The sequence below is a fragment of the Cebus imitator genome, unplaced genomic scaffold (assembly GCF_001604975.1).
Source record: "Cebus imitator isolate Cc_AM_T3 unplaced genomic scaffold, Cebus_imitator-1.0 Scaffold125, whole genome shotgun sequence".
Taxonomy (NCBI): domain Eukaryota; kingdom Metazoa; phylum Chordata; class Mammalia; order Primates; family Cebidae; genus Cebus; species Cebus imitator.
In genome coordinates this window covers 1,493,365-1,498,492 of record NW_016107440.1, presented here as the reverse complement: position 1 = coordinate 1,498,492, position 5,128 = coordinate 1,493,365, and the positions used below count along the sequence as shown (strand labels likewise).

Below are 5,128 nucleotides of genomic sequence, written 5' to 3'. Positions count from 1 at the left end.
AGGAGCGGGCTCGAAAACAATTCTAACCTCAGGTATTGATAAGGAGGTGGCACTGTCCACAGAAACTGTAGCGGTTACTGATAATTAGACTTTTTTTTTTTTTTAAGGGAAAATAAAGTGAAGCCTTTTCTGGGGCATTTTTTTTCCTTCTGGTCTGATGACCTTCTTATCCTTGGCGTGGTACTGGGTGAGGTTGCAGGGAGTCATGGAGATGGTCCATTCTCCATTCCTCATTGTCCAGATGGAAGAAACTCCGGCCCCAGGGCGAAGTGATTGGTCCAAGGTCACCCAGTGCCCTGGAGCACACCTAGGACTGTAATCAGATTTTCACGCACCTGGCCCAGGTTCTCCCACTGCTTCATGGGCTTAGAAGATTTCCCCAGGATGCCTCCTGAAAAGGGCTGGGGTCCTAGTGGCCTTGGGACATTGGGCAAGCAAGGGACTGGGCCTCCACGCTGTGCCTCCATAGTTCTGATCCCGAACGGGAAAACGCAGCCCCTGACCTTGCAGGTCTCCTTTAAGCCCCTTTGTTTCACATGATTTTCAAAGTCTGCCACCCACAGTGGGGCTGCCTATACCCACCCCGTCCACCCATCGCCCCAACTGTCAGCCCTGGACTTCTCTCCTGTGGCTCAAACATCCCTGGCTCCTAAATGGGCAGCACAGTTTCGTCCCCAAGAAGGAGCTGCACCTCCAGTGTTCCTGGATTTCCCCCTCCCTGCCAGGGCGTGGGGTGGCTGTGACGGGAGGCGCTCCCTGCCCTCAGCAGAAGGAACTCCGGCAGCAGGGGAACAGAGAACCCCTCTGGACACAGATCTGATTCCCTAATTGGCAAGGCTCAGTGCAGAATAAAAGTGCAGGGTCCCTGGTTCAAAAACTATGAAGAATTTCAAGACTGTCACAGTAGTCCATTAAACCAAACGTGGATCTGCAGGGGTCCCACGCCCATGAAGCCCACCCTGCTTGGCTGGGTTCCAAGAGGATGGGGACAGTAATTGCTTAAGCTCCGTGGATCGAGGGCCCCGAGAGGCCTTCTGGCTCCCCGCATACCTGCTCTGATCACTCCTAAACACAATTCTGTTTCCTCCAGGCCCGGCGGGTCAGTCCAGGGACCCCAGGACAGAGTGATGCTTCCAGGAGTCGGCGTTTTAATAATTCCTGTGCTCTCTTCTCCAGCACCAGGACCCTCTCCAACGCACCCTCATTACGTCTGACTCTTTACTATTTAAATGGCCAGGGAACTGTGAGGTCGTGAGATTGCATTTTGGACTAGGACAGACGGCCGGGCTAACTGCGTGAGGGGCGCCCAGCGGGACACGCGAGTTCAGGCTCTTCCCTCTTAGGGGTGCCGTCTCCAGGTTGGGGGGCGCTGAACAGCCTCATCTCAGTGTCCCCCCTGGAGCCAGCACAGCCATTCGCGGTGACGATGCGCCCCCCGGCGCCTCTAGCCGGGTGCTGCACCAGCCCCCACCACCCGGCTTCCAGAAAGCTCCCCTTGCATTCCGCGGCATTCTTTGGGCGTGAGTCATACAGGTTTGCAGCCAGCCCCCAAGTGGGTGTGTGCAAGCCCAGCGATATAAATACGGCGCCTCCCGGTGCTCACCACGCGGCGTCGCCAGGAGGAGCGCTCGGGCGCCGGGTGCCGCTGACCGGTGAGATGTTCCCCGTCTTCCCTACCCTTGCGCAGACCACACCGGGACGGATGGGCGGGCAGGGGGTGGCAGCCAGGCAGGGAGAGATGACACAGCTCGCAGTCACAACGCTTGCGCTTTCGATGGAGCCCAGGAAGCAAGGGAGGGAAGGTGGCCGGAGCCCCGTCACTAGGGAGCTGTGCCAGAGGCCCAGCGCACTCGCCGCCTGAGCGCAGGCGCTCCAACCACAATTCCGGGGAAGGGGGGAGCGGTAAATAGAGCAGATATAATGATCATCCTTTCGCAAATATGGGGAAACTGAGGCCTGGAGACCTGCCGCGTTGCGGGAGGTCCAAGCTAGCAGGTGACGGAACTGGCCTGCATGGAGCTCCTTCCTGCAGCGTGTCCCCTGCGAAGACGCAAGATGCAGATCTCCCTGTTGTGGCTGTCAGCTTGCATGCATGAGTCATCCAGTTTTCTTCTAAATTCTCTAGCTCTCTGGACCCTGTGCCTGTAAGTATGAGGCTGTGGATTTAAGTATATGCTGCAACCACCGAAATCCTAAGTCACACAAGTTCCCCCAGGCCTCCCATCTCCGATTCCACCGTCTCATTTTACAGATGATAATGAGGTTTAGGACTGGTGCCAACACTAAACAGCAAATAAGAATCAGAATCGGGATTAGAGCCAAAGCCTCTTGACCTTCCAGAATTTCTGGACATAGATTTAAAAAAAAAAAGAACCTGATTCTTTTTTTTTTTTTTTAAAGGGCGAGGTTAGAAATTTAAGGTAAGTACAGATAGTATTAAAAAAAGATGCCCATGAGAATGTAAGTTATAATAGTAGTGGGGCATTAGACACAACTGAAATGCCCAATCTTGTGAAAATAGTAAAATTAACTTGGGTCCATGAGAAAGTGGAGCATTACATAGCCACAAAAGTGTGCTTTAAATAATATTTGAAGATAGTGAATGTGAAGGATCTGGTTGTATAAACTGCATAGAAGACGGAAGGAAATAGACCACAGTGCTAACACTTGCCTCGGGGTGGTATGAATTACAGGCGACTATTTTTCTTATTTTCTTTTTGGTTTAGTTTCCTCCATTTGAAAAGGCAGATAGGGGCGGGGCTTTGGGCTTGAAACCCTCACCAGCTGGGCCCTTTTCGCTTGTCTTCCCGTCCTCCCCGCAGCTCGCTGTGCACAGTCATTGATTTTCTTTCTTTTTTTTTTTTTTTTTGGAGACTGAGTCTCTCTCTGTCAACCAGGCTGGAGTGCAGTAGCATGATCTCTGCTCACTGAAACCTCCGCCAGCCATCTGGGTTCAAGTGGTTCTCGTGCCTCAGCCTCCCGAGTAGCTGGGACTACAGGTGCATGCCGCCACACCTGGCTAATTTTTGTATTTTTAGTAGAGATGGAGTTTCACCACCTTGCCCAGGCTGGTCTCAAACTCCTGACTTCAAGTAATCCATCTGCCTCGGCCTCCCAAAGTGCTGGGATTACAGGCGTGATGGCGCATGGCCACGCCATTGATCTTCTTCAGCCTCCAGACCTGCCCTGCTTGGAAAACTTTTGGGAAGCTGCTCAGTTCAAAGCTCCCAGGAGGGTGTGCTTGGAACACAGTTGCTCTGAAAGTCAGCATGGTCCCAACCCTACCTCCTCCTCTTCTTCCCCGGCACAGCCCCTCTGTCCACAGAACCAGACTTTTCTGGTAGAAGGAGCCAGGTCGCGTGGTTTCAGCCTTCTTAGGGGGACGAGGCTGCGTGCTAGAGCGTTGGCCTTGGCCTGGCTCCTCCGCCCAGGGCAGCTGGCAGCCAGGCTCCCAGGAGGCAGAGGAGATGAGGGGGGAGGTGAGTCCAAGCAAAGGAAGGGAGGTCGGCCGTGCATCCATGGTTCTAGAACATTCCTCAGATCAGCAGCCTCCATATCACCTGCAGACTGGCTGGAAAAGCAGATTCAGACTCAGAACTAACATTATAACCAGCCTGCAGTGATTCATAAGTACTTTAAAAAGTGGTCAATCATTTCACCAAAGCAGAGCCACACAGTCCGGGGGACCACAGGTGGCCTCTGTGTGCCTGCCTTGGTTTCCCTGCCCCTCTCTAGACATGTTGATTAGACACTGCCAATGCCAAGCCTCAGCCCTCAGTCTAATTTTGAAGCAGTCAGGATTTACTATGATTACATAAGACCCTCGTGTTTACAGAACACGTTCCCCTCTGTGAGGTCTGGATTAGATCCATTTTACAGATGAAGAAACTGAGGCTCAGATATTTAAGTGACTTGGAAGCAAGCAAAGAACACTGGGTTGGGGGTTGGGAGGGATGGGCTCTTATCCTGGGGTTACCACGAGCATGCTGTGGGCCCTAGGGAGCCTTGTGCCATTTCTAGGCTTCAGCCTCCCCACTAAGGTAGAGGGGTTGGGTGAGAGAACGACTCCCTTCCCAGCTCTGAGCTGGATGGCTCACCGGGGACCCCAGGCTGTCTGGAACAGACTCTGTGCCCACTGCTGAGTCTGGAACTCCTTTCCTGCATCTTGCCTTTGGCTGCCCTGTTCTTCAGGGCCCAACACTCTGTCTTCTGGTCAGAACCTAGGTCTGAGTGGGTTTTTCCAGAAGTTGTTGCTTTCAGGGGCGCCTTGTAGAGGGGTGTTTCTGGCTGCCTTTGTCTCTCTGGCATGACAAAGGCTCTGTTCCTGCTGGAGGCATTTCAGGGCTCAGTGGGCAGCTGGGGCAGAGCCCGTGAGACCACAGCCTTCCTGGTGAGCCTGGTCTCTGCCACCCACCCCGTCTCTGGGGAAGGCGCTGACCCATATCTTCTCCCACGCTGCCCCCAGCTCTGTGCGCCTCATTACTTCTCATGAGAGGCGCTCCTTATTAATGTCCTACTGAGTGTCCAAATGGGCCTGCTGGGCTGTGCTGGCTTTGGATGTGAACCATTTCAGGAAGGGGAACCCCACCTTCCTGTTGGTTCTGTTATGGGAAATGAGTGAGCTCAGATAAGCAGTTCTTGGGAGGGGGGATGATGGACAGGGTGCAGGGGGAAGGGTTTCTGTTTTATGCAACAGCCTCAGCTTCTGGGAAAGGGTCCATTGTGTAAGACCAGGGTTGTGGCCTGTGCCCCCTGGCTCAGGGCAGCCAGCCCAGTGGTGACAGGAACACTGGCAGGGCAGCCTGCTATGGGCTTAGAGGGATGGGCTGTGTGGAGGGCCTGGCAGAGCAAAGGGACTCATCCTTCCAAAGGGACTTTCTCTGGGAAGCCTACTCCTTGGGCCACTGCGAACCCTCTCTACTCTTAGAAGGGAATTGTCCTTCCTGGCTTCCACTACTTCTACCCCTGAATGCACACACAGCCCAGCCCAAGGCTCCCATTAGGGATGCAGATGGATTCGGTGTGAGGGCAGCTGCTGCTGCCTCCGGCTCGTGAAAATCAAGTTTGGGTGGGTCGGGTGCGGTGGCTCATGCCTCTAATCCCAGCACTTTGGGAGGCTGAGGTGGGC

General features: G+C 54.1%; 1 protein-coding gene across 2 annotated transcripts in view; it reads left to right on the top strand.

The window, feature by feature from the left end:
• Positions 1-1,269: 1,269 nt before the first annotated feature.
• The window catches only part of CLU (clusterin), a 17,465-nt gene continuing 13,606 nt past the window's right edge, over positions 1,270-5,128 (top strand). The window contains exon 1 of one of the 2 annotated variants that reach the window (XM_017540413.1): positions 1,270-1,652. The gene's annotated coding sequence lies outside the window, so the exon portion shown is untranslated. The remainder of the gene's footprint in view (positions 1,653-5,128) is intronic. The other variant, XM_037742673.1, reaches the window with a different exon arrangement.